Source organism: Numenius arquata, chromosome Z, assembly GCF_964106895.1.
Source record: "Numenius arquata chromosome Z, bNumArq3.hap1.1, whole genome shotgun sequence".
Classification (NCBI taxonomy): Eukaryota; Metazoa; Chordata; class Aves; order Charadriiformes; family Scolopacidae; genus Numenius; species Numenius arquata.
Window position 1 is genome coordinate 71830394 of NC_133616.1, and position 18122 is coordinate 71848515.

An 18122-nucleotide genomic window follows, 5' to 3' on the forward strand; every position below is an offset into this window, starting at 1 on the left:
AACTGCATAATGGAGATATAGTCAAGCAGCTTTCATCTTATGCTATGCAGATCACACTATCACTTTTCAGAGAACTGCCCTACTCATGAGTTTGGCCAGAGGGGTTTGTTTTGGGTTTTTTTTTTTCATTTCTGGACAGTGACCAGAGACGAGACTCCTCTTCCCTTGCACACATGCTCAATTAGTAGCCTATGCATATTATGAAATTTTAAACAGCAAGGAGTGATAACTACCAGATCCAAAAGCAAGAGATTAGAAGAGATTAGATCTTGAAAAGATGGGGGTCAATCATGTATAAGATGGGAATGCTGACGCAGTACTTGAACAAACTGCATTTATGTTTAGACCAATACTAGTTGTCAACCTTTTGATTATATTTTAACTGCTATAGCCCCTCTAATGTGGATGAATATGTATTCATTGTGGACCTAAAATCCATCTTGATGGAAAGTGGGCTCCAGCACATTCCGCTGTACTACACTGCACTAAATTCTATAACCTTTTCTTTAGTCTGTCCTTAGAAATGGAAATTCCTGTTAAGTTCTAATACTTAATACTCCGCATTTTTGCGGCATGCTAACTATTCCATACATGCAATTAGCACTTATGTACTATGCTTCCTATGTATACTTAAGTGTTACAGAATTGTAACATATAAAACTCTAGATTTGTTGTGCTGGCTAGTTATATAAAACGCTTTTGGCTTTCTAACACAAAGCAGTAATTGTTTGAGCATTTTGGCTTTCAATAGCTTATATAAGACAATAATTCTAACACTTGAAATATAGCATAATATTACACAGGCAGAATGTTTTCATATCTCCAGTCATATGAAAACTAGGTTGTTTTAATTTACTTACTTAGGCTAAGCCACTTGTCAATTGCATTCTCCTATTTTTTTTGTTCCTTTAGCCAGTCCTGATGCCACCTAAGGTTGGCAATAACATTTGAGTAATTCTGATCAAAACTTTGTTTCCAACTCGTAAACTGTCCTTTGTCATACTCCTGGACAAAGAAGAAACCTTTGGGTAATCTACTATAGAGCAGAGTATTTTGTCCAAGGAATGTACAATTACTGGGAATTTTATGACGACATTTGTTAGCTCATCTGGATTGTCAGAAAGGTCTGTAACAAACAAGAAGTCAGTTAAGAGCCAATTTGTATTAAAGTAAATTATTTGTCAGTTAGAACACAAACAGTTGTAACATACCAAACAGTTGTGGAAGTACTGAATGGCCATCTGAGTATGTGATATATTTCCATTTGCCAGTTTGAAGCATGTATGTGGAAGAATTCACGTTGCATCCATGGAACTTGCTTCACACCCATGAGGGCCGCGACTCTCTGGGTAAGACTTTGTTTTCAGCCCTTCCACGAAGCAGTGGCATCAGAGAGTATCCACTAAGGTTCTGTGGGACAGGAATTATTGCTATATCTAAGCAAAGATACATGAAGTCAAAATGCTACTGCAGTTACTGTGATTAAAGAAGCCTAAGATGATGCTACAGGTGTCTGAACATAAGTTTTTTTACAATAATAAAACACACATTCCTAATTATTCTCCTTGTAGAACACAGGAACCCTAAAATACACTAATAAAATAAACCTTAAGGAACTTTCCAAGGTCAGCTGCCCACCATGTTAATCAAAAGCAGTATCAGCTACGTCTAAGTGAGCCATTAACAGATGTTTGCTAAAACCGATCACGATAGCCTCCAGTGATGGGTGGTGCTTTTTAATTTTTTTTAATCATGGTTTTATACACTTCCCTTCTGCTCTGACTACGCCAGGCAGGAGAAAGAGATTGTCATAGCACGAAAGGACCCTTACAGCTCCATATCCAACATAGCCTAACCGTTAATTTCTTTCATAGTAAAGGTGCTAAGCTCCTACCTAGCATTCTTCATCAGGGAATTACAAAACACTTTACCACAGGTGGTCATTACTGTTATCACCTATAACTGGTGGGGACACTGAGGAACAGAGTTTCTCTGGTAGGGCTGGAGGTAGAGATTGTATCAGAGGTGGTATCAATACAGTGCACATATGGAAAACACTGGATGACCCTATAGTCTATTTGATGGCCCCTGGAAGATGCTGTAAGTTGAACAAGCTCCTCAGTATCATATCACAAGTGTCTCTACCTCCCAAAGATCAGGTCGATATTAAAAGGCTGCAAAGATCTCTCAGAGTCATTCTGAAAAACATAGTTGAGAATCCTAGGGATGTTACCAAAACTTTGGCGTGTCCTAAAAATGGGTTATGACAGTACTGCTATATTTAATCATTTTACTGAACATAGCTTATAGTCATTCAAAATTCAGCACTTTCCATTCCACAGAGCACTGTGGTAGTATTCTATCCTCAAGTTTTACACCGAGTATTGATACTCAGAGCATACAGATTACCCACGAGCAATCAGGAAACTTTCCTTCATCAGCATGTATCTTCCTTTTTCTCCTCTGTTTCTACAGCATATATACCTGCCATTAATCTGTAGCTCTTCCTTGAGTAAATGAAAAGGCCAGCATTTGACTAAGCACTAGGAAGACCTGTAACGTAAACACAGTAGCTTCCAGTGTGTGGGCTAAAAACTTGAAAAATACATACATCATTTAAAGAAATGAAAAAGGGATATAGGCCTTCCTTTTCTATCACCCTGAACCTGCAATTCTATTAATTTCATTAACTGCATCTAAGCTGTATCTAAAATGTATGTGATTGTTATAAAAATATAAAAAGGTAATAAACCCCAAATAATCCTATAGATAGTAATTCACTGTAATTGTGTTGAAGACAGTAACAGTAATAAGGAACAGCATCAGCTTCTGTATTTAACTTTTACATCCATTTTTTGCATTTTGTATTAAGTCTGTATGTATGCTCCACAGATGAATTGTTATCTCCTGTTGTGTTACTACATTGTCTCATGAAGTAGAGACATAATTTGGACTATAGTACAAATGCGTAATAATAATAATAGTAACAGGGAAAAAAATAATTAATTTGAAATGACTTAACTCACCAAGCATAGTAGGATATATATCTACGAGAGATATCACATCTGGTACTTGCTGCAGTTCTTTTATGGCTGGTCCCATGACTAAAAGAGGAACATGGGAACTTCCCCCATACCTGCTCATTTTATGGAACTGCTGGTGTTCCATAGCAAGTTCTCCATGATCTGCAGTGAATATAACAATTGTTCTTTTAAGAATTCCAGTATCCTTCAGAGCTGAAATCACCTCACCTGCAGCAAGAAAAAGATACTGAAAAGGATACCTTCAAAATATTCCTTCCAACTTCTGTACCCGCAAAGCAGCATGCAAACCCCACGGAATCCTAGATGGATGGTTGGAAACTCCCTCTGCCACAGCAGGCAGAGCCCAAAGCGTTCAGCCCAGAATAACATACAGCTGTCAATGAGTTGCAGGGGTCTGGCAATGAAGTGTGGCGGGCACTGAACAACAACCATAAACATTTCAAAAGGCAAGGATGCACCACAGGACAAGCTGCATTTTTGCTTTGATCACTTCTGTTTAATTTCCAGTGTAACTGATTATAGTTATTTCAACAGCAGTAAAACAGGGCAGCAGAAGCCCTGACACTATATTTAGGTTGAAGGACTCTTGACAGTGTCCAACTTACACATAATCAGTGGAAGTCTCTCCTTCCTGTGTCTATAGCCCCACAGGAGGCACAGGATATCCCCTTGCACATACATCTCTGCAACAGAGACAGGGCCAAAATCAATGAAGTTGGTAATGAAGCAAAGCACTTGCACATTTTTAAAGTTAAAGCACAAAAATGACTCTTCCTTAAATAGACTAGTTAAAAACTTAAAATATGTTACCAAATTAAACCCCAATGCAGATACTTTGCAATGCCTTCATTCCCTGAAATTATCGGGCTCCCGTTGATCTCTTTTCTTTCATAAAATGTGCAACAGTCATTCTGTGTCTTTTAAATTACTTTATCATGCTAACTTTGCTAAAAGTTATTTATTAATGAATTTTACATTAGAATGCAAGGAAATTCTTGTTCTTTCATGAAATTTCTTGATTTCATGAAATAAAATACTGTAAATGAAGACAAACTTGCATTATAATTTTTATGTATGTAGATCTTACTGCAAGCTAGGAAGAATTCTGAGTGACGAATGCCTAATTAGCTTTTTTTTTTTCCCCCTCCTTTTTCTTAATTTACAATAATATGCTGCTAAGGGAGACTTCAAAGGTAACCCTAGTGTTTAGTATAGTTGTAATAGCTGTCATCCAGACCATGCTTTGAAATCAATCTCCAAGGAAACTGCTTATGCCCTAAAACTTATCTTTCCTTTCAGCTTTACTTTGCTGGCCTGTCCCCTTCACAATTGTTTCCATTATTTCAGTTAGCACTTAATCAAAGAGTATTTAGTACCTCTTTAGTTCCACATGGGTCAAGCAACATTTTGCTGCAGTTACTGGGCTTTTACAGGGTCTCTCGTGGTCGTGATTACTTTTCAGAGTGCTCTGAATTCACCTTGCAATAGCCTTAAAAGCTATCCAGTTTTTTATCATATAGACTGATTATACAACATCCACGTGCTTTACTCCCAAATCTGAATTATGTTTTGCTGTTGGTTTTTCGTTTTTTTTTTTTTTTTTTTTTTTTTTTTTCCACAAGATCAGCCCTATCAGCATTTTTTAAAAAAGTCAGAACAAGAAACTCACTGTATAATGAAACATTACCTACCCAGCATGGCATCTGTCTCTGCACACATCGCATAATAAAATGCTGTAGTATTTCTCGCTTCTTGCTTTGTAAACTCTCCTGTGCAATTCTTGCTGTAAGATGAGTAATAGTCTACTGGATGCATCTCTGAAAGAGAAGACCACTTGGGTATTTTAATAGCTTCATAAGTTACCTAAAAATAAGACGAAATTAACATTACTTAACAACCGAATTAAGTATTTAAAAAAAACAAAAAACAAACAAACCAGATTTAATTCAAAACTTTTATGCATAAATTCAGTTCTCAATTTGTGGTCCAGGAAACACCCACTGCCCCTCTGTTACATGGTGCTACTACTTTCTCCTTACTTCCTCTCTGCTTCCACAGGTATCAAGTCATTTTGAGAGAGAGCTATAAAAATCAGCTAGAAACTAAGGCTAGTAGCCAGAAATATGTGCTCTACCAGCTGATTCTTTAAAAAAAAAAAGTGAGGCACCACCACAGGACAATTTTCTACAACTGTACTCTAGAGTAAGTACTGGCATAGTGTCTCATTAACTATAGGATTACTATAAATAATATGTACCAAAATGATTGGGTGCTATGTGAGCCTACGTGAGAAAAACATGGAAATACACTTAGTCTGGGAAGGTGTCCAGGACAGTGGATGACGAGTATTGACATCTTGATAAAAATAAGTCAATTTTTGTAATACTTTTCTATTTGTTTCCACAGATGTCAATCCACTTAGTTATAAATAAGTGTAAGATCAGTTTGAAATGAAAAAGTAGGAGGCAATCAATTACAAATAAAGCTGGATTTGCATATTCAAACTGGCATGCTCACAGATACTGTGTGCTGCAGTACCAGCTTTAGAGCCTCAAAGTTTGACATACATTTAGCCTAGGCAGTCATACTTGTAAGCATTCCCTTAAGTGCTGCGTTTAACAAAGTTAATGGCTTCTATATGGCAGACTTAAAGCACAAATTACCACAAAGTAGAGAAGATACAATCTTAGAATGGAAAACTTAAGTTTATGAAATAAAACCACAGCTGTTGCTCTCATTTACCTCTGAAAATCTTCTCTAACAGAGCTGAGCCCTAAATTGTGATTGTGCAGCAGCATGTTCCCAGGGCTGCAGCCACAGATCCACCCTGGTCTGGCCCCAAACACGGGCAGCACTGGTTCCTGGCAAAATAAATGAGACACACACTGTCTGAGGGGCTCCGTGCAGCACAAAAGCAACCAAACTACAGTTGTCCCAAGGAGCATTACATGCTTGTTTGCTGGTGTAGCAATTTAACTATCAATCCCTGCTGAATCCAATTTGACCACCAGTGCTGTTATGGCCATGTGTTTCAATACCCACAAAGCTCTACCTCCGTCAACAGTCCATCTTGAGTAATCTAGAAGATATATTAAGTCACCCAAACAGTTGATAAGACAGCAAGAATTAAAGTGCCCATAACATAGAGATAAAACTCGGCTTTGTAAAAGTCAAACAGACATACAAAAACCTAAGTTTCCTTAGGCCCTACAGAAAATAGGCTACAAGAAGAAATCACAGATGACTTCAGTCATCTTCCTATGGCTGAAGGTCCTTGGCTACATAAAAGTCATGTTTTAGACTCCTCAAATGGTTATGTTAGTTGCTTAAGATACAACGGGAGCAAAAATTGTCCCTCTCCATCCATGATTCCTCAGAAGACAGAACTCTTTTCTACAGGACTACAACTTGGTTTTAAGGATTCACAAAGTCATAACCCCCTTGTCTGTCTGTTGTAATTCATAGCTAGGAAAGAAGTCACATGCCTTGAGAAAGTGCCAGCTTGTGCAAAATACAGGGGATCACCTGCTTAGCAAGACAGGGTTTCATAAACATACCATGTTGATACTCCATTCTGTACGAGCTCCCCATTAAATGTATAATTTAACTCAAGTTCTTCATCTATGCACTTAAACATCTTCATGAGATTGATCTCTGTCATTTTCAAAGATGGCTTCTTCCATGGACAAAACACAGACACGTTTCAGAAGCATCAGTCAATTGTCAATAAATGGTAACATGTAGTTCATGTAACTGAGTATGTGCATGTAGTGGCAGAAAAGACCTCAGCAAATTATGGAGTTTAAGTACTGTACCTGGTTTAAGAATGACAAAAATTTGTCAGAGATGTTCTAACTCTGTCTGTGTCTTGAAAAAAGGTACCCCCACTTCCCAAGACATGTCTAACCTAGCAACTAGCACCTAGAAAGTTTTCCTTACTGTCCCAACTAGATCTTAATTTTTGCAAGTGAAGTTTTTTTCCCCGTGCTCTTCTCTCTCCCCACAAACTTCTCACCATTCCAAGAAGAACCCCCAGCCCTGAATATTATACAGAAATTCACATCTCTTGACCTTCATTTGTATATCCTTTTTCCTAAGTCCCTGTTAAGGGGACTGTTAAGTTCCAAGTCCCTATTGTTGCACCTAGATAAACAGATTTTGCAGTTCCCCAGTAGAAAAGGCCAAATGAGTTATATAAATCCTGTATGTCTTTTTTAAAAGTAAGCATAAAGTATTTTTGAACCTATTTCTCGGTTCTTCAGCTGCAGAGAATCTTAGTGCCTTTATGCTGTTGTAATCCATTAATATTTTTATGACAGATAATGACACCTGAAGACCACACAAGAGAGAGCTAAAATCTTTCCTGCTTCTTTGGGATAGAGTGCTACCTGCTAGCTTTCCACATATGAACACAATGGGGCTTGACTGCATTCTAAAAACGTTGGAAAGCTACAGTAGAATGGAAAGAAGTTAACAGAAAAGAGCAACTTCTGCTGTGTCTTACTGCTTCAGGTTCGTATTGTAGGAAAAGTCAATCTCTCATTACAAAACGCAAACAGAATGATTACATATAGCATCATTTATAGCAATCACAACACAGAATGTTATGAACAGCAAACTTCGGAACATTACTGAGAAAACAATTACAGCTAAGTATAGCAATGATTTCATTCTCCATTTAATATGTTTCTAGCCATTGAACTCCAATTTCTTTATCGATTCAGTGACTACTGCTAACAAACCATTTCCTACAACAGAGAAAAATTCTTCATTTCTGTTTGCTTAGCCTTAAATCAGAAATCTAACATCTCATCCCAGTACTTTCTGACTGTGTATTGAAATATCAAAACTGGGTCTGACTTGAAAAATCATGAGGAATAAAGTACTATTCATAATAAATTTATAAATATAAATAAATTTATGTTTAAGTTTCACCTTCACATACCTTTTCAAACCAATAGGGAGATCCAAAATTTTCTCCCACATAGGGGGATAGATATGGCTGTGGTAAATTTAGTCCCAAGTGAATAACAAACAGTTGAGTGAGGTTAATGGACTCTTCCTTTACCCAATTTACTGCTTTATCAGTATTCTGCCAAGCTGCTTTCATCACTCTCACGTGTATCTTATCACCAATAAGATTTAACACGTGTCTCCCTTCTTGCCGGAGCAGGAAGTCAAAATCCCTTGTCCAGACTTCTACACGGTTACTAAAAATTCACACATAAGACACATACTCAGTGAAAAACATTTTCTTCACTTTTCCTTCAAGTGAAGAATTCCTGAAAAACTTCCCCTGTATTTGTAGCTGCAACCTATTTGTAATTTCTACATAAAGGAAAATTGTTATTCAATTGATCAATAGCAATTGTGCATCTATCTAATATTCAGAGCTGTAGCCATTTTTTTTTTTTGCTTCTGAATCTTCTTTCTTATTCATTATAACTTCATGTCAGAATGGTTCTTCTTACATCTACAAAATAACATTTAGAAATAGCATCTCTATCTTGTTGAACCTACTCTCCATTCTGGCATGGATTCACATACTATTTACCTGGTAAAGAGGGCCTTAGTTTTTGTTATTTGAAAAAGTCCTGTTGGAAATAAGTTGCCTGGAGAGGCTACCTTTAGGACCAAAGTTCTGGTTTTGGAGTGTATTATTAGAAAAATTTTAAACACTATCAATTATGACAAAAATCTGCAGGAGCAATTTATCTTATACAATTGCTTTTGATACGGTTGATAAATCCTACCAAGAAAAGAGAATAATGGAGGACAAGGATGTAGTAACAAAGCAAGAAGTGGGAAAAAAAAAAGACACCACTGTAACAATAAAATATTTTTGGAATGGATTTTCTAATCTCATGACAATTGTTGCCTCTCTAAAACACTGAGAAACCTGGGCTGCAGAAGTTCTTGTTTCCTTGCCAGAGTGAATGACACCACAACTGCCACAAACAAGGGTTGGGAGAAAACAGCCTGTAAAAGACCTTGACTACATTTTGTTCCCAGCAATTTCAATAAAACCAAAGAAATGATAAAAGAAAATATGAAACTGCTTAAGGTTTGATCACATACTTTTATTAAAACCTAGCATTATTATTGTTTAAAGAGTATCTAACCAGTTTTGTCCCCCATAGGAATTTTACCAGTACACTTTTAACCCCCAGAAAAACTATTCAGAATTATCTGTTCCAACAATTTTTTTATTTTAACTCCTTGTTTAATTTAGAACAAATTAAGGTAGCTAGATGACCGATAGAGAAATCACATTTCATAAACATTAAAAAGAAACAATGGTAAAAGGGTGGGTGTGTGAGTCAAATTGCATTTAATGTCGTAATACTGACTTATACAGAAAAAAATATGATGTAGGCTATAGGCCAGTCTGACTCTCCAATCAGACTGAGGTTAGAATCAAGTCAAAAACCAAAACCCCAAAACTCAGAAAACCTTCCCAAAAGACTCCACTTCAGACTCTTTCCACATTCTGGACCAACACAGGAGATGTTCTGACACATCCAAGAGGAAAACTAATCCTCAGGCAGAAGAGGAAAAAAGATATGCCAAAATAACAATCTTCAAAAGGCCAGGTGGAGAGGTGAAAAACGGGGCAATACTAAATTCAATCCTTGAATTTAAAAGGAAAGAGCAAGTACTTGACAGATAATTATTCTAAAGCTTCAGAAATGAATTCCAATTTTCAACACGTGAAATGGGAATGAAGGGAGATCATATCTCCTTTGCTAGTGATAGGGAAAGTTAGAAAAAATATATCAAAAATTTGCACCTCATTAAAATGCAGGCTAAAGATCTAGGACAAAAGATAATTAAAAACTGCAATACCATAGACTTTAGTATTTTTCTGTTATATTTGAAGTGCCTAAGAATTCAACCTCATGGGACCAAGAGCTATGCAAACATCATGTGATTATACGTTTACATCGTTATTTGTGTTTGTGAGACTCGAACCCTATCACTAAAGTAGATGAATCTATACATGGCAGAATGAGAAAAATCAGAGTACATATCGTAACATTATTGCTACAGTTTTGCAAACCCCTGAATTGTCTTAATTTATTTATCACCTGTGAAGACTTGGAACAAAAATATTCAGAATTGTATCAATAGAACCATTCAAACATGAGAGTAACAGACAAAAGAAAGACAAGAGCAAGGTTAAACCAATAGTGTGCATCGACAGCCAATGGCATGAATGAGGTCACTACTGAAGAAGGGACTTGTCAGTGTTAAGATCACTGTAGAGATGACTTGTCAGCAGCATCCTGATAGCAGGATGGTAACCAAGTCACTGTGCACTCTGTGTGCCATTCCTCTTCCAGTTATTCCAACAGAAAACCAGAATACAGTAAGATAGCCACAATAAGGAACCAAAAAGGCTATTTGCCTAACATTCCTGAAGACTGAAGCAAGATTTCAAGGCAAAGTATCACACCATAGCAACTCTTCACTCCTAAAGAGTGTAAAATACTTACGTAAGATGCCATTTCATCATTGCCAATCAACAGAAAAATAGGAAAGACCTCATCAATGGCATCCCTTGCCAGCAATCCTGATCAGACTTGAACACAAACTGTAGTATTCGTGAGTATGTTTGTGGGTATAAGAATGTGAGTTGGCAGGGTTTATCAACTTAGAAAGTTAAACAACATAAAAATTATGTTCCTCTTCTATATGATCTCACATTATGATCTCTGTTGCATTAATTCCTATGCAATAAAATTTACCTGAGAACTAAGGACAGTTGTTCAGCTTGGCATTCCCCATGTGATGGCCTTCGTACTGAAGCCAGAATTCACCTATGGTCCTCAGCTCAGGCAAATGAAAGCAAGACTTCTGGAATCCAGACGCTTATATACACAACCAACTTTTTTTCAGTGCCACCTTTGTGTTCCAGTTATCACATGAACAACCAGGAACTTCTGGAATTACTTAGAGCAGCTCTTCTTTAAATCTGGAGTGACTTTAGATTAGAGATAAACAGATTTCAATGTTATAAAACATTTCGTCTATGTCAGTGAAGAGCAGGATGAGTGCATACTATATACTATTTAGACAACATAGAATTTTCTCTGCACAGAAGTGATTCAGAAGAAAAGTCTAAGGATCCTTATAATACTGCAGAAAATTTTAATTTTGCAGAGTAATTTTAATTTACTGAAAATCCATCCTAGAAATGCCTAAGAATGATGTACCTACAGAATCATTTCTCTCTTGCTGCATTACATAGAGCAAAATCTGTCCCTTTGCTTTCTCAAAGAATAGTCTGTTACTGGCACTTTACAGTATGCTGTTAAGACTAAGCTCTTCTGAATAACATGAATGCCTAAGGCAGTCACAACTCACAACTAACGATCTCTACACTATGATAATATGGACATCTGTATGTATTCATCAACATCAGTTGTTTCTTGACAGAGAGGAAATTTTCCCAACATTCATGTAAGCAAGCAAAAGAAATCAGAGCAATACTACAGCAGATGACTTTTTAGTACACTGTACAAGTAATTGTTTATTACTGGAAAAAAAAACAAACAACAAAAGAAAAAACAAATGAAACAAAGTTTTAATAATAATGCAGAATTCAGAAGAAAAAAATTCAAAGCACAAGACCAGAGGTTGAACACCCATCTGTCATAGTTAGGTGCTAAGTTACTAAGAACAGCTGCGGACAGAGACTATAGAGAAGCATCAGTAGTGCACAAATATGTACACCGTCTGGTGAAGTAAGTAAACATCAAGTTTTTGCTGTGTCTGTATTTGAATAATTTTTTACTTCCAGTGTAGAACTGGTATATGGAAAAAAGCTTTCTTTTCGTTTTTGACAGTCTTAAACTGAAGAGTAAATTATTACTTTGGCCAGATTCTGAAGTGGATACTCTTTATAAATTATTTTGTAGATAAAAAGGAGTGCAACATACTATTGACTACTAATGTGGCCTTTCAACTTCCAATTAATTTTAGTGACAGGTGAGGAAATTTTAAGTCTAACCTCTTTAAGAAAAAGCTACTCTTCATTATCATTTCAACAATGGACATAATTATTCATCAGGGAGACAGTGCATTTTCATAAAAACTACAAGGAAGACACCATTCAGACACATCATGTGCATTGTTTTTTGAACATTAGTCTCTAAATGTTTAAGTATTTTTCATAAATCGCTATAGTCACTTTTTTTTTTTTAAGAAAAAAGCTTTACTGCATAGGAAGTACAGCACAAGTCAGTGAAAACATATGTCCTTCAAAAAGGCAAAAAAGGCCACCTTGTGTTTTGTGATGCTAGATTTAATATTCAAGTATTATCAAACCCATTTCTTTGTTTTGCTTTTCCTACACTGCTAGTAGGAAGGAAGTCTGAAGGCAAGAAGAGTTTACGAGTTTCACTTAGGGAACCATACCAGTGATGAAGAAAAATCTTCATTTGTGTGGGGCAAAGCCACAGTCTTGATATCCTCCTTCCAAGTACAGGTAAAAACCAAAGTGCATCTGCGTGGGATATACCTGCTTCTGCGTAAAGTTGCAGGACAGACTTGATAGGTTCTTAACACAAGTTCTTTTGAATTAAAACTACTACTGCCTCAATCAGAGGCAGAACCCACTTGCCAGACCATTAAATGATTTATTCACTCTTGTTCATTTCATAGCAGGAGAACCTATCTGATTACCTTACTGAATGATGTGCAGAAGTATAGTCCAATTTCCCAAACTTCTGTGTGCGGTAGCCATGCTTCCCCATGAGATGCATCCATGTTACATAATCTGGGTTTAGGTCTTTGAAGTTATTCCAAGATTCTGTTAAATGAGTGAAAAGACCACTCCACATAGCTGGGGGAAAAAATAACAGAAAAAAAAGAACAGATATGGTTTTTGATAGCAAGTGGTACTTCCTATCTAAATCTAAGATGAATATACTTAAGAATGGATCAATCTTATTATTTTAGAAGTAAAAAGTCCACATCATGATTCAATAGAACAGGGAATACAAAGCATTACTCTTCCAAATCTTATTTTCATCATCACAACAACATTTACTAAAATAATCTCCAGAATCACAGGTGCCATCTTTCCAGGCACAGTCCAGCTATTAAATCAAGGTTTTCTGTAAATATTCTGAAAGTTTTCTGAAATTTTCTTATTGATTGCAGAAAGAAAATGCCATGGTAGTACAGATCCTGAGGAAAGAGTCATGTATTTACATGTGCTCCAGAGCATTATCTCCCCTTACTTCAGTTAGATTTTAATGTGAATTTAAAGTTAATATATGTTTGCGGAGGGAATCAGAGCATATTATTTTTATAAATACTATATGCCCTCAGTTTTATCTTTTTTAGGTAACCTACTTGACTAACAGCTGTAGAAAGAAATTCTTTACTGTGAGGGTGGTGAGACATTGGAACAGGTTGCCCAGGGAAGCTGTGGATGCCCCGTCCCTGGCCAGGCTGGATGGGGCTTTGAGCAACCTGCTCTAGTGGGAGGTCTCCCTGTCCATGGCAGGGGGGTTGAAACTCGATGATCTTTCAGGTACCTTCCAACCCAAACCATTTTATGATTCTATGAAACAAAGCTAAATTATTAAAGAAGAGGCTAAGAAGAAATGAAACCAAGGGAAGAGTTGCAAAGGAAGTATAAGGAAAGTTTTTATTAGTTAATGCTGGTGTTTCTTTGCAGCTTGTGGAGAATTGTTCACTCTTCCCAATGCTAATTTAGAGTTAAAGGGCATCCTAAAATGAAGGTAAACTGTTGTATAGAACAGAGTGTCAACCCCAACCCCACACCATGGCAATACTCCTACTTTCCTCACTCCAAAGTCCTCCTTCCCACCATCTCTTCTACTATCATCCCTGACACCTCCACAATACATCTACCCTCAGCTCCTTGCAGGTCTCCAGGCTACTGGCTAACCAAGAGATGTCCTGCTGATTCAGAGCTACACTTGTAATGACTGAGCAGTGGTCATGATGATGTTGATGGGCACAATGGGTTCTTAGTATCTGTTGAAGCTAACAGTCATCATTACATGGCATTAAGTACAAAACTTCACCGTGGCTTTTACTGGTACGTGTTTGCTAGGTGAGAAGTCTTGAAAACAATTATTTAGTGAGATATTACCTCTTCAACATAAAGTATCCCATGACCACTTTGCTCCTGTGGACTCATAACCAAAAGTGAGCAGACATGTCCAACAGTGAATCATGGGAGTTGCTTTCTCTTACTACTGAATAGGTATAATAAAAACGTCATGATTGTTTCAGATTAAGACATTTGATAATCTACTTCAAAATGAAAAGAACATGTACAGTCTCAAGGGATGCAGGACCAAGGCCTTACCTTCTGTGAAATTTCAACTTTAAATAATGGTACATTTGAAACAGGTACAAACACTTCTCAGGCATTGGAGTCACAGTGAAAACTCCAAAGGATAACAGAAAATGCTATAAGCTGCTAGCCTCTACAGTTTTTAGTTAAGAAATGCATTTCTTTGAAAGATTGTATTTGCTTTGAAAATAACTGTTTGAAACAAACATTGCATTTAACATAATATTCTCCTGTATGAGACATCAGGCTAGATTACATGGAGAGCACAATAGTTTCTTTCTGTCTTCAGCATTTAAGAATACAGATCAGACAATGTAATACTTCCTATCAATTTCATACTATGCTGCTTCTGCACATTAGCAGATGTGTTTCTGAATTTTCACTTTAGTTTTACTAGTTTAATTTTCTGGAATAATTTGTGAGAGAACAAAACAAAACCAAACCAAAGGTAAGTGAGAGCAAACCTGAAGAATTTACAGTCTGTGTTACTTCTGCTTCCATTGCCCATGATTCCCAGTGGTAAGGCACTCATCATCCAAGTGAAAATTTAGAAAGAATACTGCAAATAATCAGAGTTTGCAATGTTTCAGAAAGAAGACAGAAAGCAGAGTTACATGCAGCATAGATGTGCTTCACAGTAGGAAATTTACTGAAATATTTTAAGATTAGAATTATTCTGGCATTGTTTAAAATTATTTCAACCAGCATGAGCACTTCATTACCTCACTAGACACCCAGTCACTGCTCATATACTAAGTTCATAGTCAGAGACTAACATCATTTTCTTCACTCTTTAGAATTCAATGCAGGGACTGCATGCAGAAGAAAACAATTCCAACTACTTGTTTTCTGGCAGAAAATGCTATTGGATAACACGGTGTTGTAGGGAGAATCATTTGGCACCAGGAGAGCGAGCTGTGGCATCCCAGCACCATGTTGCATTCACACAGTATACCAGGCCACTGGAGATCAGCATATGGTAAAAGACTGATCACCTAATTTTGTACATTACTACAAATGGCAACTAGAACAAGTATTCAGTAGGAGAAACTGGAAACAAAGCTGTAATCTGCAATATGAACTTGAAAGGAACTTCAGGCTGAAAGTGCTCTTAGAAAGTACAAGACTGATTTGCTACCCTGTCAACAACATATTCACAAGTTTCTCCAACAAAGATACGGTTTGTTTGAACAGCTGGAGACAACAGTTCATTCTTTTGATAGTGGACAGACAGGCGACGTGTCTACTCAGTGAAAGAAGTAAGCTTCCTTAACAGGCTGAGAAGGTGAAAGCTCTACACCTGTTTCTGGAAATCCACTCTCCAAGAACTGCATAGGACTTGCGGGTTTTGAAGTACTGGAGGCAACACAAATTATTCTGAGTAACACAAGGAAGCACATTTCATCCAGGAACCTGAGCTGCACTGCAGTGAAAATCTGTCATCGCTCAGCTAACCTTCACTAGCAATTTAGGAGCTGAATTGCCTACTAGCACATTCCACCAGCAAGTCCTGTGAGAAGCACAGTGCTCAATGTGACACAAGAGCAGAAAGCTAGCTGTTCAAGCAAGAGGCTGCTGCTCTGGAGGCTGAACACAGTCCAGCATCACTGAGAAGAAAATTTTCATCACACTTGACAGAACAGGCGTGAGTCTTTCATAGGTAGCATTAAAGAGCTATTACTTTATATTTTAAATTACAGCAAACACATGTTTTAAGAAGGGTCTTGAAGAAGGATAATACATGTTTACCAAATACTTAGGAAGAATTCATCCCAAGAATGACAGGCAGCAAGCAAGAAGTCAAGTGCTTTTACCTGTGCCATCAAGGACGGCATTCTGAGACAACTGGGAGACAAGTGTTGATTTCTCAACAGTGAATGAGAAGTGATGAGATGTGAAAGTCCTTGGAAGTAATACCATGGAGCTTATGTTTGATTTAACAGGAAGGAGAGCTCAGATGAGGCAGAGAAACCAAGGCTTTTCCTTTCCTCAAAGTAAAACCTTGATAAAATAATTTCCAGAATGTTAGGTGGGCAGATAGAAGCATAGAGAGAAAAGGGTGAAAAAATGCGCTGGTTTAGCTGTAAGCAAGAGAATTAGTATTTGTGTATGAAAAAACAAAAAACTTTTTTACCTGTCTAGGGGTTATAACAAGTGTATCAATAGACCACTGAAATAAAGCCACTAGAAATTTATAAAAACATACCTACTGGTTCTTCTATCTTTTTAGCTGTGAATACTCACCTGACAAGTTTATTGTCATGTTTGTTATACCTAATAAAAGTTTAAGTCAATATATAACACCCAGCAGCTTAGCTCAGTCATTTCATCTGTTGTTACAGAAATTCTCCATTTCATCTGTTGTGGAGACCTAATGCTCTTAGGATTTACAATGGCAAGAACAACAGTTACCTGCCTTTCCCTTTCCTTTTCAAACCAATGGAAAAGCACTGATTTTGCACACCAGGTCTGCTCTGTGAATCCTTGCCCAGCCCCACAGTCCTGCTGATGCATCCCCACTGGCTCTAGTTGCAGTGACAACCTGTAGGTACCACAGCTGGCCGCAGGAACCACCTATGCATAAGTTTCTGACTACTGTAATGCACCTGATGAAAACATGGTGCACACTCATAGAAAGAATGAGGAGCTTGGTTTAGATAAAAAGAGTTAGCTAGTAAACGCCTGCCCTCAAGGTCCCAAGAAAGCCCTGCACCCCGTGGAGGTGATGGAGAATAAAAAGCAGCCCTATTTTCGAAAGCCTGTGGTTGTAGCCTGGGCAAAGCCCTTGCTGCCACATCCTCGGAGGTCCCAATCAGGCCCGGACCAGCAACATGCCCCTGCCGAGGGAGCCCCCGCCGCTCTCTGACCCTCCTTCGCCTGGACCCTCACCAGGGAGTCACAGGCCACGGGCACCATGCTGGGCCGGGGCTGACATCTGGAGGGGATGGGCCGCGGCCTCTCACCTGCCCAGGCCGCGGCGGCTGTGAGCAGCAGAGCCGGCCTGGGCCGCCTCCATGCCACATCGCTCCACAGCTGTCAAACCCCTCTCCCGAAGAGAGGGAAGCGGTGGCCTGACAGCCAAAGCCGCCGCTGCCGTCAGCCCCGCGGACCACAGCTCTCTGTGTCCTTCGGGGTGGCGGGAGGCAAGAACTACGTCTCCCACAAGACGCCCCGCAAAATGGTGCCCGGCCGGGGAGCGCCGCCGTGACGAGAGCAGCGCGCGTGGAGGTGAAGGTGAGGCGGCGCGGGGCCATGGCAGCCAGTTTCGCCCTGTCGTGTCTTCTACCAACGGGAGAACAGCCAGAGGAGGATGTTAATCGTGATCGAGGAGCCTGTTCCCTCTTCGGAAGCAGATTTACCTCCAGGAGCTGTTGAGCCATGTAAGTTTGACAGGTTTCTTTATATTTTTTTAGGTTCTGAGGGAATCTTTGAAATCAGCCCTGTTCCTTTGTGCTTTCATTACTGTTTTCTCTCTAGACCCTTCATCCACTCTTTTATCTTTTGCTCTTCAGCTGCTAAAAGGTTTTTGTGTTTGTCACTTTTTCAGTCTCTTTCAGTGCTGGCAGCAGCAGTGGTGTTTCTCAGCCTCATCCCATTTAGACAGTTTTGGCAGTGGTGTTTCCAAAGCTCATTTGCAGCAAAATATTTACCATATACATCAAAACAGTGCATGATTATGTCAGACTTCACAAGCGTGGATGCCCTTTTGATGTGTCCTCTCAGATGAGGGAAGGCTGAGA

The 18122-nt window shown here is 38.3% G+C and overlaps 1 pseudogene; it reads right to left on the reverse strand.

The window, feature by feature from the left end:
* Positions 1-852: 852 nt before the first annotated feature.
* On the reverse strand, positions 853-17762 carry LOC141477637 (arylsulfatase K-like; annotated as a pseudogene).
* Between the last annotated feature and the right edge of the window lie 360 nt (positions 17763-18122).